Source organism: Oryctolagus cuniculus, chromosome 12, assembly GCF_051225735.1.
Source record: "Oryctolagus cuniculus isolate XC-2025 breed Fujian yellow rabbit chromosome 12, ASM5122573v1, whole genome shotgun sequence".
Taxonomy (NCBI): domain Eukaryota; kingdom Metazoa; phylum Chordata; class Mammalia; order Lagomorpha; family Leporidae; genus Oryctolagus; species Oryctolagus cuniculus.
Window position 1 is genome coordinate 60007416 of NC_142878.1, and position 25085 is coordinate 60032500.

Here is a 25085-nt window from a genome sequence, read left to right on the forward strand (position 1 = left end):
ATATCCTTAACCACAGTTTTTTCCAGCACAGAATCTAGTGTAGGATCAGGAATCACAGTTGTCACATCTCCTCAGTCTCTTAACGTGAACCATTATTTGTCCTTTCCTTTGAGGCATTCAGGTCAGCTGTTTTACAGAATGTGCCTCGGTATGGGTTCATGTGATGTGTCACGTGACTACGTTCAGTCTGTGCATTGAGGGCTGGAATACCAAGTAGAGCTGTAGCCTTTTTAGAGTATCATGCTGTAGGCACAGTGCCTTTACTGAAGATACTAGTTTTGATCATTTGCTTAAGGTACTGTTTTCTTCACTGTGGGCTTAGTAAAATAATTAATTTATAATGAGGTACTTGGACTATCATCTAAATATTCTGTTCTTTATCAACTTTCCTCCACTGAAACGTAGCATCCGTTGATGATTCATGCCCAAATCAATTTTTTCTATGATGGTTGCAAAATGGTGATTTCTTGAACTTCATCATTCCTTTTACGTTTATTGTTTGGCCTACTAATGTAAAGAATCGTTTTTTTTCTCTTATCTATTATCACACATGCACAGATTCTTATTATTTTCAGAAGATAATCCATTACTTCATTTTTTAAAAACTTTTTAGTTGAGAGGCAGACAGACAGAGATACAGAGATAGAAGTAGATGCTCACTTCCAAAATGATGCAGGGGCTGGAGTCAGGTCCCAGAAACGCAGTGCAGGTCCCTCACTTGGGTGACAGGAACCCGGTTACTGAAGTCGGTCCTTTTGCCTCTCCGAGTCTGCATTGGCAGGAAGCTGGAATTGGGAAGCCAAAGCCAGGAATTGAACCCAGGCACTCCTACATGGGACATGGGCATCTTAACTGTGGACCCACATAGGTGCTCACCCTTATTTTAACACTCAAATTATTCTAGATTTGACCAATAGAAGCCCCTTCAAGCTAGCTGCACATTTCTTTTAAATATATATATATATATATATACATACACACACACACACACACATATATATATACACACATATATATAATGTATTTGTTTTTTGTTTTTTGTTTTTTTTGACAGGCAGAGTGGACAGTGAGAGAGAAACAGAGAGAAAGGTCTTCCTTTGCCGTTGGTTCACCCTCCAATGGCCGCCGCTGCAGCCGGCGCACCGCGCTGATCCGATGGCAGGAGCCAGGAGCCAGGTGCTTCTCCTGGTCTCCCATGGGGTGCAGGGCCCAAGCACCTGGGCCATCCTCCACTGCACTCCCTGGCCATAGCAGAGAGCTGGCCTGGAAGAAGGGCAACCGGGACAGAATCCGGCGCCCTGACCGGGACTAGAACCCGGTGTGCCGGCGCCGCAAGGTGGAGGATTAGCCTATTGAGCCACGGCGCCGGCCTATAATGTATTTGTTAGAGTTCCCACCTACTGGTTCAATCCCCAGGTGCAGGGCTGGCTGAATCCTGGAAAAGGAAACTCAGTCCAGGCCTGAAACACAGGTGGCAGCGATGCAAACACTCGAGCCATCATCTGCTCCCTCCCATGGTGCACATCAACAGAAAGCCGGAGTCAGCCTCTGAACCCAGGTACACTAAAGTGGGGCGTAGATTGCCCCAACCTCAAAGCTAAACACTTGCCTCTCCACGTCCCTAGTCTGCAACCTCCCCCCATCATTGTGTGTATGTGTGTATGCACACTCATTTTCAGACACTGAAGAAAGAGGTTCAAGTATATCTTGTACTTTTCTCGCTCCAGCATAGAATCTATAAGGTTTATTTTAGCACTTTATAAATACATAATTTCCCAACAAACTTACCAGATAGGTACTTTTATCACTCCCATTACAGAGATGGAGAGACTAAGACACAGAGATTAAATAAATACTCCTAAATCACAGAGCTAGAAAATGATGAAACCCCATTGTTGCTGTTCTCCAATTTTCCCCCAGCCGTGACTAAATGTACTCTTCAAAGTTAACAAAGTGCATATCAAATGCAAACACTGAATCTCCTCACCACACAGCAATGCATATGTAAAAAAACACACTAAGTATTCATTGACATGAACTGAATTAAATTGGCAAAGAACTAAGGCATAAACTTGACCCCCATTCTCTCCTTAGCATTATTTTTAGTGATCTGGTCCAAGGAGTCTCCGAGGGGATTCCATGAAGTGAAGAGAGAAGTGAGGATGCAGCCACAGCATTTAGGACTGACGTAAAGGTGCCTCCCATAATTTCTACCCCCGTGGCCAATCTATTATCTCCTCTGCATATCCTCAGGTCTGTATCTGAAACTCTTGTACAGTTACCTCTCATTACCCTCTTCTACAGCCTCTTAGCTCTCAGAACCTCTTGCTTTCTTTCTCCAAGAAAACATCCAACCCCATATCGTCAACTTTATTCCCCGCCTATCACCCATCTTGTGTCTTCACATCCTCTTTTATCTAATTTAGGCCCAGTGGTTCATGAATTCAAATGCTCCCCAACCTATATTGTCAATTTCATAACTTCTCTTTCCCTGCAAACTCTCAGACTTGGAAGAATCCATGCATCGCATTTCCTCCCTGAACTGATTCTGGAGAAAATTACACAATGATATGCATTGATTGGCACCACAAATCTATCCCGCTGGTTCACTCCCCAAATAGCCACAATGGGCAGAGCTGGGCCAGGCTGAAGCCAGGAGCTTCTTCCAGGTCTCCCACATGGGTGGCAGAGGCCCAAGCACTTGGGCCATCTTCTGCTTTTCCAGCACGTTAGCAGGGAGCGGGATCATAAATGGAACAGCCGGCTCTCAAACTGGTTCCCATATGGGATGCCGGTGTCAAAGGTGGCGGCTTTACCTGCTATGCCACAGTGTTAGCCCCTATTTGTCTCATCATAAAAACAAAACATCCCTTGATCCTACATTTTATAGATATCATATTGTTTTTACTTAGCCCTTGAACAGTATTCTTGAAATTAGTTTATACCTACTGCCTCTCTCACTTGCCTCCTGCCCTTCAACCTACTTCAATCTGCATCTGCCCAAACCACCCCGCTGAAACTGCTTTCCCTAAAGTCACTCACCACTTGCTAGTTGCTGGCTCCAATGGACACATTTTGGGATTCATCTTATTTGACTGCTGTCTTGCTCCCTCTCCTCTTTTTCACCCTCAAAAATATTTATTAGACACTGGAGATACTATAATGTTCTCATGAAATATATAGCATTGCCAGGGAAATACAGTAAGTAATTACATGATTTCTTAGTAATTAAATGTAAATGTGACAATGCTACCAAAAAAAAAAAAAAAAAAGTCAATGTTTTGACCCTAGAGAATCTAGCCTCATCTAGATGTGCTATGGTCAACCAAAACTTCCTTGTGGAAATGCCACTTAAGGAGAGAAAAGGACATGTCTCAGTTTTATATTTTTTTTTAAGATTTATTTTTTTTATTTGAAAGTCTGAGTTGCAGAGAGAGAGAGAGAGGTCTTCCATCTGCTGGTTCACTCCCCAAATGGCTGCAACAGCCAGAGTTGGGTTGATCTGAAGCCAGGAACCAGGAGCTTCTTCCAGGTCTCCCATGTGGGTGCAGGGGCCCAAGGACTTGGGCCATCTTCCACTGCTTTCCTAGGCCATAGTAGAGAGCTGGATTAGAAGTGGAGCAGCTGGGACTCACTGGTGCCCATGTGAGATGCTGGTGCTATATGTGGTGGCTTTACCCCCTATGCCACAGCTCCAGCCCACCTTACCTTTCTTCCCAGGTGCTGGTCTCTCCTGGCACATATTCCTCCACACCTCTTCCTTAACTCTCATTTCTTCTGCAAGGCTTCATTCAGATACCAATTCCACAAAGCTTTCCATTATCTTACCAATGGTTATGTGTTTGCTTCCCATTGCTAGATGTTGGTTCTGGGCCCACAGTTCCTCTGAAATGCCTCTACCATAGCACTTGCCACACTGTGAGGAGATATTAGTCAATATACCAGGTTGTAAATTGCTTGACAAGACTAGGTACATAAGGTATATGTTTCTCAGTATAAGAAGAAAAGGGTTCTGCTAGAAAGTTTCCTATGCCAGTTATGAAATCCTCAAGAACCAGAACGGACTTTGCATATTTTCTACTCCAATTTATTTTACAGGTAGGGAAACAGAGACCCAGTCACAAAGGTGGTAGAGGGGGGGAAAGACTTGTCATTTTATTTGAGGCAGAGAGATTTTACCCCCTATGATGGTTTACTTTTCAAATGCACACAACATCCCCAGGTGAGCCAGGCCTCAGTCAGGAACTCAGTGCAGGTATCCCATATAAGTGACAGGGACTCATCTAATTGAGCCATCACCTGCTGCCTCCCAGGGTGCACGCTAGCAGGAAGCTGGAATCAAGAGCATAGCCTGGAACTCAAACCCAGACACTCTAATATGGGATGCTGGCATCTCAAGCCACATCTTAACCACGGTGCCAAATGCCTGCCCCAGGAAAACAGAATCCAGGTTTCCCGGCTCCTGGCCTTGTGATCTTCCCATTACCTCATAACCAAACAAGCCAAACATTTACTCAATGATTGCACACACCCATGCCATGCAGGTGGTTTTTTTTTTTTTAAGATTTATTTATTTATTTGAAAGTCAGAGTTACACAGAGAGGAGAGGCAGAGAGAGAAAGAGAGAGGTCTTCCATCTGCTGGTTCACTTCCTAATTGGCCACAACTGCTAGAGCTGTGCCTATCTGAAGCCAGGTGCCAGGAGTTTCCTTGGGGTCTCCCACATGGGTACAGGGGCCCAAGGACTTGGGCCATCTTCTACTGTTTCCTAGGCCATAACAGAGAGCTGGATCCGAAGTGGGGCAGCCAGGACTTGAACTAGCACCCATATGGGATGCCGGCACTGCAGGCAGTGGCTTTACCTGCTTACGCCACAGCGCCAGCCCCTGCTGGTATTTTTTAAAAGGGGAGTTTTAAAGAATAAACATACAGTATAAACTTATAAACAAATAATGGGCTGAGATGACCTAGCAGGGTGGGCTGTATAAGATCCGCAAAGTCATTTGGTCATTTGGTCTGGTCATGTTGAGGCAATTGTGAGGGACTTAAAATTCAATAAATCTATTAGCAGGCTAGTTTTTAAGTTGATACCTTTACATAGCCCATGAATGACATTATAAATATCCAAATGGCCCTTGGCAGGAAAAAATGTTCTTTGCATCCCTGATTCAGGATAAAGAATAAATGGGAAACCTATGGTAATAGAAGTTGGTAAATTTCTACATGCTCAATGAAAGTAGATATCTAAATTTCATAGATAAGGTGGGAGAAGGATAAAGTGTTGACCAGCCATTATTAATTGTAATAAAGATAGCAATTCATATTTATTGGATGCTTGCTATGAGCCAAGTACTAGGATAAATTTTTTGATGTATGCAAGCCCTGTGAGAAATCTGGAAGCAATTGTTAGTCTGCCTTAGGTCCCATAGCCAACTAGGAGCTGAACTTGCATTTATGTCCAGGCACTCTGAGTGTAGAGCCATGTCTAAATCCACGGTGCTCTCCTGCCTTCATTAGTTAGATGTGTGTATCCTCCCCTACCTGGGCAGCTCTGGCTGCCACTTTGTTTTTACCAATCTTTCGAAAAGGTAATAGGGAAAATGTATTCCTAGTTGATAGAAAATAACTGAAATAAACTGTTGTTTGTTTTTCAACCACTTTTTGAATTAAAAATTTTAATGAACAGACAAAAATGTGTCCATCAGTGAACCAGGCTCCATTACACTTTGTTTATTGTAGAAAAAAAGAATACATAGCTGTGTCTGGTGTTCTATTTGTCCATGTTTCCTGTATTTTTTGGTGTTTGTGCCATCTTGGATAATAAACTCTAGATGGCAGTGATCAAGTTAAGGTTTTGCACAGTGTCTGGATAATGGCAGGTATATTGCATAATACATAATAAGCACTATTTGTAATTATAAGGGTGACTTCTCAAGAGGTAAACACAGGTATAAAATTCATCTTCTGTATGGTTATTATTCCATTTACGTGAGAAGTCCACTAAAGTCACTGAACCATATCAGGCCACATCTGTTTGAAAACCTACCAGTTTTCATGAACATTAAATATGACCACTTGTCATAGTCATGGAAAACAGTGAAATAAAAACATCCAAAAAGAGGCTGCTGATGAAGAAAGTTTTAAACACCAATGAGTTTAGGGGCCGGCACTGTGGCACAGCAGGTTAATGCCCTGGGGTGAAGCTCCGGCATCCCATATGGGTGGCGATTCTAGTCCCAGCCGCTCCACTTCCTATCCAGCTCTCTGCTATGGCCTGGGATAACAGTAGAAGATGGCCCAAGTCCTTGGGCCCCTGCACCCATGTGGGAGACCCAGGAGAAGCTCCTGGCTTTGGATCGGCACAGTTCCGGCCATCGAGCCCAACTGGGGAGTGAACCATCGGATGGAAGACCTCTCTCTCTCTCTGCCTCTCCTCTCTTTGTGTAACTCTGACTCTCAAGTAAAAAATAAATAAATCTTTAGAAAAAAAAACACCAATAAGTTGGATCATTGATTTTTTTTTATTGTAAAAAAAATCACTTTTTCTGTTCCAGAACTTTCTGGGATTTCAGTATTGCTTTCTGATTCACTTGAGTACTAACCTAAGTAGCATGGACTCACAGACTATACCAAACATTTATACCCCTACATATTCTCAGATTTCTCACCACAGTCAGATAGTTGAATCTTAAGAGAAATTGCTTGAATGAAAAATTTTAACACAGGAGAAACACTGAAGAGCTTTTAAAGACAAAGATGAAGCTAAGGAGTGGTAAGACAAGAGGAGGTGGACAAGAAATTACAAAAAGTTCTTTGTGTTTTATAGGGAAAGTAGTTTCCATGTGGATTAGACCTTCTGAGTTGCTATGACAGAGGGTAAGCCAAGGTAGAAGGGGAACTTTGAGTGACATTTTTATTAAAGATTTTTATTTATTTGTTTGAGAGAGTTACAGAGAGAAAGAGAAAGGTCTTCCAACTGCTGGTTCACTCCCCAAATGGCTTCAATGGCTGGAGCTGAGCTGTTCCAAAGCCAGGAGCTTCTGCCGGGTCTCCTACAAGGATGCAGGGGCCCAAGGACTTGGGCCATCTTCTACTGCTCTCCCTGGACATTAGCAGATCAGAAGAGGAGCAGCCGGTACAAGAACCAGCACCCATGTGGGATGCAGGTGGAAGCTTAGTCTACTATAAGACAGCACTGGCCCCTGAGTGACATTTTTGACAGCAAGCAATACAAATAACAATTTGACATAACAGACCACCATAAGTATGAGACTATCTCGGGCATGAATAGGATTCCTCCTAATGTAAAAAACAGTACAGTAGGATTGAGTTTTGGATGAAGAAGAGTCAAGTGGGAAGATAAACTTGAAACAAGTGACCAATGCTGATGTCAACTCTGGTTATCAGTTTCAATACCACTGATGAACATTTTTGGAAATTTGAGATATGTTACTCAACTACCTGTTTCTGGCTTGATTGAGTTGATATGCAACCAATAAGTAAAGAAGGTTGATGTTAATACAAAGTTTGCTTGTGTGCCAATACTGGGATCGATTCTGCAGGTAGAAGATAGACCTCTTCCCTGCCTAATCAATACAGACATCACAGATCAAAAACAAATCTTGGAATTGGATCAAGACTAGTCTATCTTATTTAGTAAGAATTTCATTGTCAGAGCACCAGAAGGAAAAATATTAGAATAGACTGTATATCCTATTATACATAATGTTCTAATAAAAAGGGTAGACAATGAGAAAGCAGCATATAACAAGAAAAATTAGCTTCAAGAGTTTGGGAGTGGGGCAGGTGTTGTGACTTGGTTAAGCCACTGCTTGCAATGCCTGCACTCTGTACCCAAGTGCCACTTTGAGTCCTGGCTACTCCACTTCCCCTCCAGTTTCCTGCTAATGGGCCTGCAACAGCAGCAGTTGATGATCCAAGTTCTAAGGTCCCTGCCTCCCAAGTGAGAGACCTGGCTCTTGTGTTCAACATGGCTCAGCTCTGGCTATTGTGGTTATTTGCAGAGTGAACCAGCAGAGGGAAGATCTTTGTCTCTCCCTCTCTTTTCTCTCATTCTGATACTTTGGCTTTCAAATAAATGCATAAATGAACTTTGTGTATTTATACATAAAATAAAAAGCTTGAGAGTCTCTTAGCAGAAACTAGAGCTAGCTAATTTGATGAACTGGACTGATCAGCTGACATTTTCAGGCCTCCCAACTCTTCTTGATCAGAAGCTAAGAAGGGTTGACCAAATTATCCCTGAAGCTCACCTTGCTGCAGTGAAAGGAAGTGACAAGGAAGTACTCCATCCTGAATTTTCATCAGGTTAAGGATTTAACAATCAGCTTTAGCAGGATGACTAACCCATAACATATTCCAGGAAAATATGAAATGACATGTTGAAGAGCATTTAAATTGAACAAAACAGATTTGTGTGTGTGCCACTATTGATATACAAATGTTGAATGTGTTTCACTGTATCTACTAAACGTGATTGATAGGAGAGGCATGGTTTTCAAGGTTTGTGAATTTAAGTAAATTGTTATCAGTGGTATCGCTTCTTTAAAAACACAACATCCTTACTGCAAACAAATTGAGACACATATACATAAAGCATCAATTTAGCATTAAAATATCCATTTACAATTGTGAAAAAATATATGTAGTTGGTAGTTTTTCAGAAAATTTGAGGAGCATTTCTTAAATTGCTTATGCTTTTTAGAATGCTTAGCATTTTTGTTTTGAAAACAACTTGTCTTCCTTTTCAAAATGTATGTGATAAGCTGGCTCTGATGTCAGAATGAGCCATTTTCACAGGATTGGGTCAGCTCCCACTCAACAATTCTTTCAGAAAAAAGAAACTGGTGAAGAGAGAGTAGTTGAGCTCATTAAATCTCAAACCCCGAGTCCCTTTTCCAAAGCACCACAAAACTCTTAAATGTATAATAAAGAGGAGGATACAGTTTGTCTTTTACTGAATTATTAAATTCTGGCTTTGACCCTTTTCCTCTCAGCCTCCACTTCTCACTGAAATTCCCTGACTATGGGATGAAAGCCTGGATAAGTTTGGCGCATAAAAAGGGAGGCAAGCAAAGAAATCGAAAACTACATCCTGCATCTCCTCCTTGCTTTCTTCTCCCCTCTCACTTCTCTCTCGAGCTGACTGAGGTTGTGTCTACTTAGATTTTTTCTATACCTAGGCTATTCCAGGATTCAAGGATTTTTCACACTGAATAAACATAGTTTTCAATCTTAAAAATATGTCACAGAGATTTTACAGATAAACCTGATTTAAGACATAAATGAAAAAAAGTAGGAAAAACAGACATTCTCTTCAGAAAACTTACAGGTTTTTAAAGCTTATGATGGAGACCACTAGGAATAAGTTCATCTTCAGGAAGATCTGCCCTTCCCCCCTCCCCCTGCTCACACAGGAATTGATTTGATGGGAGCCCACCCTGGGTCTAATTTAGAAGTTTCCATTTATGTCATGTCAGATTTGGGGAGACTGAACCCTCATTGAATGCATTGGTCTGACTGTCTCCCAGGCTTGATACCCAGGGTTCATGAGTGCAGTTCCTGGCACACTCATAAATATTCATACCTCTGCTAATAATTTGCAAGCCAAATTCATTTGGCTTTTTTCACCCCATCAATCTTATAATTAATAAGGGTGGTGCTCTTGTTTCACTTTCGTCCAAAAGAAAAGATAAATGAAATAAAGAGTCATCCTGTAAATTTAAATAGGAGTGCCTCTCGCTGATTAAAAGCCGATGCTATCATATAATGGTGGGAGGGGAGGCTTCAGCTCTTTCTCTCACTCCTGGCTGGGGCTGGGGGTGATGGGTGGAGAAAAGGGAGCATTTCCAGATGTGGCTGCATGAGCCCGGATCTGAAGAGCTTGCTTACCCACTCAGTAAGGCCCAGGAGAACTTGGAGATGGTCCGTTGGAAGTCAACTGTAGGATATCTATATACAAATTGCTCTCTTACCTCGTTGTACAGAGCTGGCCATTGGCCACTGCTGGACACTGCATGCAGTTCATCAGTATCTAGAGAATCTGCCACCCAACAGTCTGCAGATTCTTCTTGCAAGTTTAGGAATTTGGGGACATTTTAGACAACTGTCAACCTGTAGTGATTATTGTACCTTTTAAAGTGACTACCTGTGAATGAACATGAGAGCTGTGTTTCTAAACCTAACTGTGAAAGTTTGGTCTCCACAGAAACATTAAAGGAGGCACATATCACAAAATGATCCTACAAAAGAATCAGCCTACTCAGGAGGCCGTCATGTAAATTGTCTGTTCCCATTGGATTTTCTAAGGTCAGGTATAGAATGCAGGAAAATCAAATTGAGCATAATTTAGAAATAGAATTTTGATAATTGAGCTAAGTAACTTGAACTTGTCAATCACCTGTGACCTTACTCTATTTACACTTCACTTGAACATTCAAAGAGTCCTACAGCTCTAGAGTACACACAACTGCTTTTGCTCTGTTGTGGTGGGCAGTATCGCCCCTTGTGAAGATCATTTAATCCGTATTAACAGACCTGGGTAGAGAAGGAGGAATAGCAGTCAGGTATTTTTCCAGCTTTTCTTAGGGAGACTTAGTTTAAAGATGCAGTAATGTGGCCGGCGCCACAGCTCAATAGGCTAATCCTCCACCTGCGGCGCTGGCACACCAGGTTCTAGTCCCGGTCACTCCTCTTCCTGTCCAGCTCTCTGCTGTGGCCCAGGAGTGCAGTGGAGGATGGCCCAAGTGCTTGGGCCCTGCACCCCCATGGAGACCAGGAGAAGCACCTGGCTCCTGGTTTCAGATCAGCTCGGTGCACCGGCTGCAGCGGCCATTGGGGGGTGAACCAATGGAAAAGGAAGACCTTTCTCTCTGTCTCTCTCTCTCTCTCTGTCTCACTGTCCACTCTGCCTGTCAAATAAATAAATAAAAAGACTTAATAGTAAAACTTGTTCTCAAAGAATTACTTCATTAAAAAAAAAGATGTAGTAAGTGTTACTTTTGTGAATGAGTTCTACTTCAGAGCTCTTAGAGAATTGCCTTAATGATATGAGGGTAGAGGAAGGAGGTACCAGGCACTCCTAATGCTCTTCATCCTAAAGTGTATATTGATATGTTTTGGTCTTAAAAGCATACTGTGCTGTAGGACAGTGGATTAAGACACCATCATCCCATGAGTATCAGCTGGAGTCCTGGTTGCTCCATTTTCCCATTCAGTTTCCTGCTGATATGCCTGGGAAAGCAGTGGAAGACGGCCCAAGTGTTTGGGAACCCACCATCTGTGTGGGAGACCCAAATGGAATTCCATGTTCAGCTCTGGTTGTAGTGGTCATTTGGGGGAGTGAATTAGTGAATGGAAGATCTCTCTCTTTCCTTCTCTCTTCCTATCCCCAAAGAAGAAAAAAATACCATATTCAGAGCTGTTCTTAAAACATGTCTAAGCACAGTTGGCAAAAAGATACATTTTATACCTTAATTTTATGTGACTACAATCACACATTTGATTTACTGCAGAAAAAAAGGGGGGGGGGAGAAATGCCTTCCTCTCCTGACACTTAAAACAGGGGAGTAATTGAAACAGGAGTAAACCGAAGTCTTGGGGCCTCTTGTATTTCTCCAGACCTCATTCGCTCATTTGCTCATTTGCTCCAGGGCAAGACTGGATGGAGAGGCCAGTGAGTGGGGAAATCCGGACAAGGCGCCGAGGCCGGCCCGGGACCCCAGGGTCTGCAAGGAGGAAACTGGGGTTCTTACTTGGTCCGGGTTTGGGGAGGGAGGGTCGCTGGCTTTTCCTTACCTCCTTCCAAGCACTCCTACTAGGGTTTCTTTCCTTCCCTCTCCTAAAGACTTTCCAAAAGCGAAACTAGAGCCACCTAGAGCTTGGGGGACTTTCAAGGTCTTAGCTGTTGCCCTCCTGGATCACCACTGAAGGAATCACGGGGTGAGGGGGTGGAGGGGTGGGGGAGATGGCAAGGAGGGAGGTTGGAGAGAGAGAAGCTGCACCACCCTTGTCCCGAGTTCCAGATATGATCTTGGAGCAGGAAGCAGGCCCTGCATCCATTGTGCCCCCAAACGCCAAACTGCCCTCGCCTTCTCCGTCTTTGAAGGGCTTTGGACCACTCGTATCTCCTGGCCGCAGACCTTCTCACGGACCTGGGCTTCAGGGAGGTTCCACAGCTCAGCGGCGTCTGCCCGCCCCCGCTCAACTTCTCCAGGACCTGGGAGTTGCTGGGACGTGGGGAATGGATCTTTTCCCAAATTTCTTCCCAGAAGTGTAGGCGGCGGCGGCGGCGGCGGGGTGGGGGTGGGGGCATCCTCCACAGCCCTGCCCCACCCCCCGCAGAGAGGGCCACCAGCTTCCTGGTCGGGCTCCAGCTGGGGAAGCCGAGGGGACTGCAGATGCTGGGCGGGATGAAGTTCTCCCTTTCGTTATCTTACTGCGAGTCCTGACTGTATGGGCCAGGGGAGTGGTGTCGAACTGGGTTAGAAAAGAGAGGGTAATCAGAGGTGGTGGACGTTTGTGTGCGTTTGGGCGACGTGCGTGTGTGTGTGTGTGTGTGTGTGTAGGAGTGAGGGTAACAGAGAGGGGGCAGAGACACAGAGTCAGAGGATGGAGAGGGTGCAGGACGAGGAACCAAGCCGGTTAGTGGGCCTCCAGCCGGAGCACCAAACTCGGCTGCCCTTGCCTCACCTGGGAGCCACCTATAGCTGGGCCCTCGATTCACCCTCTCCGTGTTTCCTGGGCCCTGGGGGAGAGCTGCTGGCCGGCGAGCGGCTCGGGGTGGCGGTCTCAACACGGGCTCCGGGTGCCTGGCGGCGGTGCCGTGGGGCGCCTCCAGATCCTGCGTCCAGGTGAGGGCGCAGGGCGTTCCTGTCGTCGCCTCGGCACGCTTCTTGCCAGAAGGGAGATTATGAACCCTGTTGATTACTTTGTTTTAAAAACCGCGATTGCTTGGAGAGCAGAGGAGAGTTGGGGGCAATCCCACATAAAAAAATGCCACGACGAAGGATCATCTGTGTTCACGCTAAGAGGAGATTCCTTTCGGACAGGAGACCTGGGTAGGCTCCTTATTTGGGTAAAAATAATCCTGTGTGTGTGCACAAAGCAGTCATCAGTGTCTTAAACCTCTCGGTGGTATTCTATTCCATTTCAAAAGGCGGATGGGCTGACACTGGCCAAGAGCCTGCCTCCGTGTGAGTGTGCTTAGAAGAAATGCTCTGGAATGAATGGATGAGCCTGAAACACTGAGACAGCGAAATAGAGGAGGGAGGGGGAATTAGCGTTAACTCCGGGAGAGGTGGGGAGAAAGGAGAAGAGGGAGCCAGAGAGAAAAGAACTGGATCTGCGAAGAGGGGGGACGAGGGGAGGGAGAGGGGGAGAGTGAGATTCACAGGGCAGGCCAAGGGCTCTGCAGCCTACGACCCCAAACCCAAGTGCATCTCACAAAACAGGTTAGGCTCGTATTTCAAGGGGTCTCCTGGCCCGGCACCCGGGATCCCCGGGGACTTTAATTCACTTCTGCCCTGTTGGCACAATGACTTTGGAACCTGGGAAAATAATTGCATTAGAGCAGATTACTTATAACCGATAGTTATCCGTCTTTTTCTGTTCGACAGAAGTCTATTAAACTCGGCACAGCCATTACCAGCTGAGGTCTAGAGCGTGCCTTCATTAAGAAAATTAAAATCATACTTTTGAACCTAAGGGAAGCCCGCTCAGGTCCCAGGAGACAGCGTCAACTCCCGATGTTTTCGTGAGCCCGATTCTGTGGAGAAACCAACCCTGCGTGACAGATGGAGTGTGCCCACGCCCCTCGTTCCGCTGGACCCGCCCCCCCCCCCAGTCACCTTTCCTCGGTGCATCTTCACCCAGGTGCTTGCCAGCGACAGGACACACCTGTCGGGGTGGGGCCCGAGTTTTGGGGAGCAGGTGGGGATGGGTGAGTTGAGGGGGAGAGGCTGGGGCAGACTTGGGTTCAAGGCCCGGGAATCCGCACAGGTGAACTTTCCTAGCTGATATCAGCTGCCAGGCCCGCACCAAGTGCCTGTGCTGCAACACGTGCGCGTTCACACTAGCACGCCTGAGCACGGCGGGGAGGCGATCTCCCTCCAGTGCATTTCCCACGCACTCTGGGCGAGCGTGGCCTGTCCACTGGATGCGGAAACCTGGCTAGGGAATGGGGCAGACTGCTGCGTGTGCCTCGGACCTAGAGGTTTCTTCTGTTGGGACTGGAGCGGGGGCCCTCTTTGGATTTCCTCCTGGGTTTGGTAAGAGCCTTGCTAGCTCCGGGTACCCCTGGAGACGGGGCGGGTGGATGGGCGGGCGGGCAATCTCCAGCTCCGAGTTCCTCCCGCGCCCCAGCTTGGGGCGGAGGGAACAGGTGGGAAGTGCCGGCTGGCAGGAGGGCGACCGCCCTTGTTTCCCTCTGGGAACCTACCCCCTTGTCCCAGCGCAGGTGGGCTCTCCAAGGCCACTTTCCAAGTGGAAACCTCGGCCGGCGGCCGAGCGGCTGCTCGGTTAGGAGGGGTATGTCTGCCTAGATGGTCGGTGGCCTCTGCACATCGTCAGAGTTTGAAGCATCCTCCCCAGAGTGGTGTATTCTGCTGCTGTTGCTGGCCACCGCCCTGCAGGTCAGCATTTTGCTTTTCAAAATGCGTCTTTCCCCGAAAGGAACACCCCACTCTGGGTTCCAAAGGAGCACGCAGAGCTTATTGCAAACTCGGGGTGCAGACAGGCGCTGCCTCCGTTTTTGTCAGGATGCCCAGTGACGGAGTTCTCGGCCCTCTTTCTCCTCCTTGGGGCTGATCCTGGAGAAGCGCATCCCCCTCGCCTTTTCCATCAGCACTCACATGCGGAATTAGGAATCCCGTGAAGGTGCAGAATATTGCGATTCCTCAGCGAGGGTCTCCTTTTCTCCCCCTCCCCTCCACTCCCCTTCCCACCTCCCCCAATTTCTACTTGTTAAAAAAGCCCACAATGCCGCAGTGACGAAAGCCAGCCCACAGATGTGGACCAGGGGACACCTTGGACACCTCTGCAGCTTTCCACTTGCTCCGATGGTGAATGTTAAACATGTTTGTTTCCAGAGGAAAAGAAAAACGCACACACCTCCATTGCTGTTAGTGTTTTCTCCTCATCAAATGCGGACACATCATTGGGTTTCTTTTTCCTTTGTGGCGCGAGATGAAGAGATCAGAAATGAAGAATAGCCTTTTAACAGCAGCAATTCCAAGACTTCTTGAAACAGTTTTCTCTGCTTGTTTTCCCTTCTTTGCCTTTAAGCCAAAACAAAAAGAAAGATAAAAAGAGAAGAAACACCATTGCTGGCGAGGAGTTTATTTTGTTGCCACAATAAAAGGATGGGGGCAGTTTACAGCTATTTGAGGGGATCCTGCTGAGTGACCTCATTCTTTTAATCATAACCTTCCAGTGGTCTAAGAGTGTGGCGGGGGATTTTTCCATGTCTTCCTGTGAAGACTTTTGCCCTGCTTTCCTCAGAACACTGACCAGACTAGTTCGAGATCCCCAAATTTCCCTCAGTCAAACTGAGACCAAAACCCAACCAAACAAAACAGCAACAACGATTTCATCTTTTCATCAGCGCTGAGAGTATCTCACTGAAAATAATTTTACATTTGGATTCACCTGTGGTGAGGGATACCCCCTTGCTTGTCTTCATGGTTTTCCTGTCTTTTATACAGGTACAAGAAACGGATATTTAATACCCGCATAGACGTGGGTGTTTCAGTGGAGTCATGTGGTCTCAGGAAAACTTCCCTGCCACTCCTGAGCTTCAAGGGAGAAAAAATTCTCCAAGAAAATTCAGCTCCAGTGGCAAGCAGCAGATTTGGCTTCCCTGGAGCAGACTTTATGTTTTAAGTAAGCTTGAACGCAACGAACTTCTCCAACACGGCCCCGCCCCCACGACAACAGTTTGGAGTATTACACTTCAACTTCACCGAAGCTCTCACAACAGCCCAGGATTCTTCAGACACACTGGCCCCGGGCTGCCCACCGCCTCTGCGTTGCCTTAGAGGAGCGCTCTTCCTCGGGGGTCCCTGGGTCCCTGTCTGGGACCTTCCCCAAAGGGTGGGGTAGGGGACAAGGGATGCCTTCGGGGTTCTGGGGCGAAGCGAGGGAAGAGAGAGGGGACTTTCACACCAGAGGGTCCTGGTCCTCTGGAGAGAAATACGAGCCCAGAGACCCTTTTTCCCCTGCAGTGCCCCCCGCCCCACGCCTCGGGTCTGAGAGCTGCTTATGCAAAATCCCGCGAACCAGACCTTCGAAAAGCAATAACGAGGAATCTACACCCGCTCCGCGGAGCCAAAGTCGCCCCGTGTTGCAGACTGACACTCCGTCTTGGGGGGTCCAGCGGTGGTCGCTGGGCTTCCCGGGGTCAGGACTGTGCGGGCGGCCGGCGCCTTTCCCGGGAGGCGCTAGGCGGGCGGTGGAGGCGCGGCGCCCGCCGGCCCGGGGTGGCTCCGGCGCTCCTGCCTTACCTGTGCGCCCTCGCCTTACGCAGCGCTCATCCATCCCCCCCGAAGACTGACTGGGACTCGGGAAAACGCCTCTGTGAACCCGGCCGCGGAACCTTCACCCCAGCACCCAAACGGTAGCTGTCCCGTATCTTGCACTGGACGTGAAGCACTCAGGAAGATCAAGTGTCCAGGCGCTGGCGGGTTTTTGAGGCGACTTCAGCCACCCTGGCCTTCCCCAGAAGAACTGGGAAGCACGGGCCCAGAACGGGGCCGTGGAAGTACCTGTGTGTCTGGTGACAACTTTTAAACCCATTCTCTGTTTTGAAGAATGATCAGACAGGGGCCAGCAGTGCAGGAAAAGGTCGCTCTACACTAAGAACTGTCTGAATTGCAAAAGCGATGCCTCCGGACTCTGTAAAAACGGAGTTCCCTGGGAGTTTAATGTTGTGAGGATGCAAAATATTCTTTTATATTGGCCTCTTTGCCTTATCATTTTTAAAAACTCTCACAGTATCTAGTAAAAAATTTCCTTGGATTCGGAATCTACATTCGGCAGAAAAACATAAGCTACAGCAAAAACCCAGGGCATCAAGAGATTTAGGCAAATAAAATGTGTCCCTTAGCCAAGGCGTTTGATAGTGTATTCCCCGGAGGCCACGTGGAGGTGGGGGTTCCTTTGCATTTTATTTTTTATTTATTCATTTAAATGTTCAGCCTTGACAAGCGATTCCCCTGTCGCGGAGTTCTGCTGCAGAACCGAGGTGGGTGGGAGCGGGGGAAAGAGGAGGCGAAGGGTGGGGGACGCAGAAAACCACGATTCACTTCGCAGGGGGCTGACCCGCGCGGTCTACGCCGCTGGCCAGCAGGGGGCGCTCTGACGTTAGCTGTGGACCAGCTTGCCGAGCCGTTCAGCGCTTGCAAGGCAGCCCTGGCAGTTTGACGCAGCTGCAAAGGAAGGTGGGGAGAAGGGGCGGATTGTAGCTCCCAAACCCTCAACAGCGATTCCACGCGGGTTATTTACCCTCCATTCGAAACGTATCCGAGTCTCGTTTCACTTACCCATGCTGCTTACGGTGCACCCTCCTCCCCTCATCAACCTGTTTTTCATCTGCTTCTGGGCGGCACATATATAATCTCTCCCCCTAGCCTTGAAACACACAGTAATGCAACTTATTAAATGCGACCATGAATAGTCAACATTTTTTTCGCCTGTTAGTTCCGCTGATCCAAGCAGGATTTATTTGCAGATCTCACATCCCGGAGCCATAATGCGTGATTTCCAACCCCCCCCCCCCTTAAATAAAATTGGTCAAATGTTGACAACCTTTAAGCCAATCTAACACTCAAGATTAGTGATGGGAAACTAATGAGAAAATATCAGATCGCCCGGCCTGAGGGCTGCCAATTAAATCTTCGCTGATTGAAAAATAAAAGGAGACTTAGGGTGTGAGCCTAGTTCAACTTCAACTATTAATTTAACGTGTTGCCCGGTCAGTGCCTGCTCTCCTCTAAACAGCTTCCTGGAATACAGCTTCCTGCTCCCTCCTCCCTCAACCTCAAAGCCAAATGTTATTTCTCAGAATATTTCAAGAGGTCCAAATCAGTAGGATCATTTCTTACATGGTAAATATTAGGCCTTTAAGCAATATGATTTAACTAATTAGAAAATTTACATCATTAGGTCCCAGGGAGAGAGAGAGGGGAAAAAAAAAAAAGAAAGAAACAAATCTGCCAGTCATTTTAAAGGAGACAGGCACTATTGAAGTGTGAAGGAATCGGCTCTAATTCAAAAAGGCAATCGGGCAGAAAAAGCCCTCAACATTACCCTGCTAGTTATTAATCAGAGAGGGCTCTCTCTCCTCCCCACACCCCTCCCTCCCATCCAAGCATTGAGTTGAAGTTCGTTTTTTTTTTTTTTTGCCAGTGGTCCACGTCATATTTATGCTGAGGTTTTGTCTACAAAAGGATTAAAATTTGAAAATGTTTCAATAGGATGAAAAGAGAATCCTCCAAGGGAAAAATATTTCAGAAGCACCTCTCTTCCAGACAAGTAAACCTGTTGTCATAAACAATTCTCACACCCCACTTTATTTTTTTTAATTCATTCTTCCCATTAAGTTTCTATTTTGAAACCTGCTTGGTGAGAACTAGATAGTCTTTGTGTGGGGCTCCCCTCCCCCCCCTTCTTGCACCTCCTGCCTCTTCCAAAAGCGAGAAACTTAGACTGAAAGCAAAAAAAAAAAAAAAAGTACAAACACATTAACAAAGGCCCACTCAGTTATAAAGCAGCCGTGGCCCAGGCTTACATATTAGACATCTAAGAGAAGAAGGAGCTGCCAGGTGGGTCTACTGGTGGAAGACGGGGAACTAGACAAGTTGGCCACCTATGCCTGCTATTCCATATGGCATGCTGAGGGAAGGGAAGGCAAGTGAGTGAGAATTATTGCAAAAGTGCATTGTGGTAGCTTTTTGTCTACCTCCCCCCACCCCTCTATTCAGCTTAAAACAGCAACCTCATTATATCTGGGCGCCCCTTCCCACCGGACTCTTACTTAAGCTCTTGGTACACCACACACATAGCCCTTGCCCGGTCTTCTCGTTCCCAGCAAATTAACTTGAGAGGAGACTTGCGAAGGGGCCCATTCTGGGATCGCTGAGGACCTGTTCTTAGACGGACATTAGGCTCAAAACAATTTTAATAGCAAGCCTTACACATTCAATTTCCCTTCATTATTGTTTCTTTTTCAATTACAAAGGGGTCCCAAAGGCCCCTGCTTTCTGCCTCACCCTACCCTTTCTCCTTCCATTCCAGCTCCCTGCTTTCTTCTGCCGGGTCTCCGCCTCAGTTTCTGGAAGTTTCCCTCCCTCGGGTGCCACCGAGTGCCTGGACCTTGGCATCCCCAAGTCCTCGGGCTTCGGTGGGGCCTGGAGGCGCTTCTGCAGCCTCAGACTCAGCTGTGCAGGGGCTGGCGGTAGCAGAGCTGGGCTATTAACACACCACCGTTAATTCTCTGCGGGAGCTTTTACTAGGTGGGACGTGTGGAAGGAGAGAACATCTGTACACGGTGGGCTCCTGCGGGTGGGGAGCGCTTTCCCACACGGAGGCCAGAGCGCACAGAAAACACGGCAGGATCCGCGCAGGGGTGAGCTCCCACTGACAACGTGGCCAAAGGAGGCGAGGGGCGCCGACGGCAGGGGGCAGGGGCAGCAGTCCCGATGCTCCCCCAGGGCAGCTCCTGGGCCGGCCCTCTCCTGCTTTGAGGAGGAGAATAAAATGGATACTTCTGTCACTTTCAGGAGGCGGGCCCCAGACAGGTGAAAATACGCAAGACAATGGCCTGTGGCAGCAGCAGCGGGGTTCCCCTGGCGGTCCCCACCCCGGCCCCGGCCGGCTGGCCCGGGCGTCCCCTTCGGAACCCTCCTTACCTTGGTTGCGTCCATTTGCTGGGAGACCACTGGACGTTCCCGGGGGGTCGGTTCTTGGCGAGGATAAAGACCACGAGAGTCACCGGGTCTCCTGCATCTACTCCGAAGTCAAGAAGCATTACCATAAAATTTACAGCGCCTTTAACAACTCGCGAGTAAAGCATGAAAATTCTCTTTAATTGAGAAAATATTGATTTGTTTTACAACTCTAGAAAAAGCGAAATCGTAATTTAGCTGCAAACTTTCGGGCGAGAAGACAGCGGATCCTAATGGAGCCACCGTTTAGACCCACGCCACACTACGTCTTTTAATTGCTCTACTTTATGAAGTGATAAAGACAAAAGATAACCCGCCTTGGGCATCGCTTTTAAAAACTCAGGACCCAAAGTCATTACTTTTTCCAGTTATTTGTAAAAGGAATAGTAAAGGAACAGTCTTGCCCCCCCCCCTTTTTAAAGCAGAAAAAAAAAATTGCTCAACGGGGTGGAAAGAAAGAAAAACGGAAAACCAGGGACCAGTCTAAAAGCAACTCCCACAAGCTAATCCGTAGATATTCTGCACCAAAGGGGGAGAGAAGCCGGCACGTTTTGGAGGAAATGCATCCTCTGTACCCGAAACAAACCTGGGTCTCTTTTCAGAGTTTACTCCCGCGTCCTTTTGGGGGGGGGGGAGGAAAGGAAGGGGTGGTCATGGTGCAGAATCCATTGGTGGGCAGGGAAGGGAAAGAAAATGAGGCTTTCTGTGTTATTTCTGTATCGGTTTTTGGTATTATAGAGGAGTAAAGAAGTTTTTGTGTGGTGGTTTTTCATTGATCAGTCACTCTGAGCTAATGTAATTATCCTCATCAATAGGAGGCTGCAGAGAGAATCATTATGTGGGTGACATTGATAAATGATCGCCCAGGAACGGCCCTCTCGCGGGCAACCCCCACATCTGACCCTCCCACACACACAATGTAGTCATAGAAACACCTAGAGACCCTCCGAGCTCCGCCGCGGAAGAGGCGAGCGAGCGAAGAAAAGCCTGCGGCGACCGCGGCGGGGCGGGGGCGGAGGGGGCGGCCAGGCCCAGACCCCAACCAGTTCCAGCGACAAAAAGCGGCCAGGGGGCCGGGCCGGGGCGGTGGGGGTGGTGTGTGCGGGGCTTGTGGGAGGGGAGCACCCCCCAACTCCCAGCAGCAAACCCGCGCGCGGGGACAGCCGCTCAGAACAAAGTGCAAACCGGCCCTGCACTCGGACCCATTCCTCCACACCTTCTCCCATGTGCAACCTCCCCAGCAACATCATCTGGTGTTCGCCCGCACGCACGTGCAATTAGGTCTCCAAAGGAGTTACGTAATTAGGTCAGAAAACTTGGAGGCTTCTCTTTCTCAAGCTAGTTCCCCCTCGTACCAACCCCACCCCCCAAAAAAACCCCACCTCCAAAACAAACAGCAAAGAAACCAGACCCATCAGAAACACAACAAAGGCAGCAGCTGGGCGACTGTCCCTCTCCAGCGTTGCCCCAGTTATTTGCTGGGTGACCCCTTCCCCTTCTCGCAACCTCCCACCCCAGTGCCTCCGAAAAGATAATAGATTTTGCGATTGTTCTTGGGGGGATGGGGGTCAAAAAGGATGCCCGCCGAACCCCACGTTTTCCTTTTCGACTGTTTCATTTAAGCCAATGGGAAAGTATTCAGAGCAGTAATTGATTCATAATGATTCATAAATCGATGTTGGAAAGCGGGGGGGGGGGTGGCGGTGGACGAAGAGTAGGGGGTGGGGGGCGATGCTGTTTATTTTATTTCTAAAGCTTCAACTAAAGTAGCTTTGACACCGTTGGGGCTGCAGGGGAGGAGCTGCTGGGCTCTGCCGGATCATCCATCATCCCTGTCACCCAGAGTCTGCCCGGAGGAGCCGTAGACGCAATCTCCCTTCTGTCTCTACACCGAAACTATTAATATTAAAACCTCCCTTCAAACGCTGCCCCGACGGTCTCCATTCTCGTCAGACCCGCGCTGCCCCTGCGCAGCACCTGCCGCCCAGACTGCGCCCCTGCCCTGACCGACGACGACGGCGGGGGCTCGCCCGCAGCACGCCGCGCCCTGGGTCGCCGACCGCCACTGTAACCGTGCTGTCCCGAGCGCGTCCCTCGGCTCCGCGCCGCGCCGCACCACGCCACACACACACACACACACACACACACACACGCACACGCGCACACACGCAGCAAAACAGAGGCAGGGGAGGGCCGGCGCGGCCCCCGCCTCCTCCGGGCCTCCCAGGCTCACATTAGCACCCACGCGGCCCCCTGGCCCCGGCGAGGCGAGGGCCCCTCTTGCGCATCCAGACTCGCAGACAGCGGCCCTTCTGCCCGAGTGGCAACTCGGAGCGGAGGTCCAGGCTCCTTATCTAACGGCTGGCCTGGGAGACTAATGGGGAACTGGCCATCCCTTTGAAGGACGGTCGCCCCTTTTGACAGCTGCTAGAGACATTAGCCACGTTTCCCTCCGCAGATCTGTGCTGGGCTCGCAGGCCCGCGGGCGGGCGTGGGAGGGGCGGGCGGGCCGGGCGGCTCGCAAGGACTCCCCTGGACGCGTCTACGCAGGGTGAGCCGGGGCAGCGGGGTTGCTGACCTGGGGCGCGCGGGGAGAAGGGGCGGATGGCAGACGCAGACTTCCCTGGTCTTTTTTTCCCTCTCTCTCCTTTAAAATGTGGCTTCTTGCTCGATTCCCAACCCTTAACAGATGGCGACTGCAGTTCTCTCAGAATTTCTTAAAGAAAGGGAAACCTTTGGAATTTATTTCTGCTTTTGCTTTTCCATATAAATAAAAAAGTGTTTTTATATTACTCTTGTTTTGGAGAACATAAGCAATTTTATTCAGACTACAGTATTTCCTTTAACACTATATGGTTGTCAAAACACCATCCCCAGTTTCTTTGCTTTTGACAGCTGAGTCTTTCTTAAATATACCCAAATCGGAACTCTTTATACTAAATAGTAAACCCGAGACAGGAGCAAGTGCCTTCCGAGGTGGTATAAAAAAGCATTATAAAAATTGGACAAATCTATCATCTCTCTGTCTTAGCATGGGGTGGAGGTGGGGGAGCAAGGACATGCAAACAAAAATTCTCATCATTCATCTCCAGACACTTAAAGAGCGCTGAGGCCAACGTGGATCTGATGAAGATGGGAGCCAGGGCTGCAGCACCCTGGGTTCTAATCTGCAATGAAATAATGGAATAATTTCATAAAACACTTCCTAAGCCGATTACCAAGCAAACCCTTCAAGCACTTACTTTACCGAGAGAAAAGGAAGAAAAAGTTTTCCAAAAAAGAAATTCGGCCGATGTGAGAGTTAATTTATAAATGGGGAGGTGGCTGGAGTTTACATTAACGCATTTAGAGTAAAAATATGTAAATATTTACATTTCGCAAAGGGAATCCAAGTAAAATAGTGTAGAAAAAATTAGAGGGAAGCTGTTTCTTTTTCAAGTGGTGAAGAACTTCTCTTTTAGAATTAGTTTATGTCAGAAGTGTTATTTCTATGTTTAAATAGCAGCACGCTAAACAGATGAATACTTTATAAAAATTCTACCTTAAATAAATGTAATTCAAAACAATAGAAGTTTATTTCCTTGCTCATTTTTATAAAACTTCCATCATTGCTGTTTGAAGTGCAAAGAGAGAAGAGCCCAAGTAAGATCCACTATGGATTTCTTCCAAGTTTTAACTTTCTAGAGTTAATGAACTATTTCCCCGATCAAGTTGACATCGAATACCTTGTTAAAGTTTATAATATTGTCCTTTCTGAATACAGCAGTCAATATTTAAGAGATACAAAAATAAAGGATTAGTATATTTGAAAAATTAAGTGTGCAAATACTCCCCACTCTTTCTACCCACTTTTTGCAGACTTTAGCATGTATCATTGGTGCAACATCAACGAGCTAATAGCAAAAGTTTCCAGGAATGTTGAAGTTTTGAAAATAGCATTTTACTGTCTGCTTTGTTGTGTTTTAAAAAAACAGTTCGAGTCACGAAATCATCACAGTAGCGTCCCTGCACATGGAGTATGTGTCTGAAATAAGGATACCATAATTAATTTATATTCAATATTAATGATTAAGTAATCTTTTAAACACAGGATTTCAAACTCCATAGAAGTTGTTTGCTTATCTACGAACAGCTATATGCAAATTTTAATTTGCATATTCAACAGTATTTTAGTAAGACAGGAAAAACACAGGCAGATGAATAACCTCTGAGCACAGATGTTATTTCTTATGATGTAAAATTAACACTGAAAAATGCCCTTTCTTCTGTCAGAGGAAAGACTATCTGGGTACGTTGAAGGTGATCTTCCAACGTGGCTCAACACACAATTTCATACCTTTAGAAGGTTCTGTGGGTGGAACTTGTAGGCCATACACTGAGAAGCAACAGATGATTACCTTAAAATTTGTTAATAAGTTTCAAGTATATTAAATTTCTAAGGGGCAAAAACCTTACTACTACCATATGTAATTGGCAACCTTGCTTATGAGTGAAAACACAAAAGCCTAACAAAAAATCAAAAATGAAATATTTATTACCGCATTTTGTGACTTAACACCTTTTTTTTTTAACATAACGTCACAGTCCTCATACAAGTATTTTAATGTAAATTTGACAAAGCTTAAAGGTAACAGCATTTTCTTCTAGTGAGGAACACGTGCTGAGAAAAGAAGAATTCATGGACATACAATACCAATTCCACAGCAGATCTGATACTAGCAAAAACATTCTTTTTTTTTTTCAATTGAGGTAAACACATAGAATATCTAACATGAAACAATTAATAGACCGAACTCTGTACGAAGTTTGTTACAGTATTCTCTTGTTCCTTTTTATCCCCCAAGCTTTGAGTTTCTGATAAAGTCCTAGTTCTGGTGCAACAACCATTAATAACTTTTTTGTGTTGAGGAAAGCTGCCCAACTTAAGACTGTTTTGTCCACAGCCCAGGCTCAGAACTCCTGGAAGGAGCTCCTGCTCTGTCTGTCTTTAAATCTTCATTGGCAAGCTCTTTGAAGAAGAGTCCCCCAAAATAATAATAAGAGTTGGCTTATGAAGCACAAACTATAAAGATCTGTTTGAAACTAAAGGACACGTTTATGGAGGAACAAAGGCCGGGCATGAAA

At 46.9% G+C, this 25085-nt stretch overlaps 1 protein-coding gene and 1 long non-coding RNA gene across 17 annotated transcripts in view; both read right to left on the reverse strand.

Moving 5' to 3' along the window:
* Nucleotides 1–15127: 15127 nt before the first annotated feature.
* On the reverse strand, nucleotides 15128–20881 carry LOC149123071 (uncharacterized). The gene is made up of 3 exons (XR_016218542.1): nucleotides 19926–20881; nucleotides 17559–17646; nucleotides 15128–17444 (listed from the first exon to the last, which is right to left on the reverse strand). It is a non-coding gene; the product is annotated as an uncharacterized LOC149123071 (long non-coding RNA).
* A 3591-nt stretch (nucleotides 20882–24472) lies between these two features.
* MEIS2 (Meis homeobox 2) overlaps nucleotides 24473–25085 on the reverse strand; it is a 240005-nt gene continuing 239392 nt past the window's right edge. For all 16 annotated transcript variants that reach the window (XR_016217537.1, XM_089309419.1, XM_070053349.2 and 13 more), the window contains one exon: nucleotides 24473–25085. This exon is cut by the window's right edge and continues 820 nt beyond it. The gene's annotated coding sequence lies outside the window, so the exon portion shown is untranslated.